Source organism: Meleagris gallopavo, chromosome 28 (genome assembly GCF_000146605.3).
Source record: "Meleagris gallopavo isolate NT-WF06-2002-E0010 breed Aviagen turkey brand Nicholas breeding stock chromosome 28, Turkey_5.1, whole genome shotgun sequence".
NCBI classification, from domain to species: domain Eukaryota; kingdom Metazoa; phylum Chordata; class Aves; order Galliformes; family Phasianidae; genus Meleagris; species Meleagris gallopavo.
In genome coordinates, this window is record NC_015038.2 from 786,913 (window position 1) to 787,501 (window position 589).

Genomic DNA, 589 nt, shown 5'->3' on the forward strand with positions numbered 1-589 from the left:
CTCTTGTTTGTTGGCTTTGTTTGTTTTCTAAGGAGTGTGTAGGATAAAGTTTAGTTTACATAACACATTGTTCTGTGATAGCAGAGGTGATGGGAATGGAGAGAGGTGAAGGCAGGAGGTCAGGGACCTTCAGTCCTCCTGAGACCCCTGCTGGGGGGTAGCACTGCAGCCAGGTGCCAAGCCGTGGGCATCTCGGTCTGGGTTCAGAGAATCGTATCGTATATCATACCATCATAGAGCCACAGAGCCATGGAATCGTGGAGCTGTAAAGCCAGAATCATAGACTCATAGAATGGTTGTGCTGGAAGGTCCCTTAAAGATCGCAGAACCACAGATGGAATGCTTGGGTTGGAAGGGCCCTGGAAGATCCCAACCCTTGCCTTGGTCTGGTTGCCCCCCACCAGCTCAGGCTGCCCAGGGCCCCATGGGGAGATGCTGGGGGTCGCTGGAGCGCAGCGGGGGATGCGCATCCCGGGCTGTGGCTCTCAGCTTTTGGCAGCGTCCCGGCAGCGGTGGGTGACCAGCAGAGGGCCCGGCTCTGCCGCTCCTTTATCCTGCCCGGAGCGCTCCGCAGCGACCACAGCAGCGG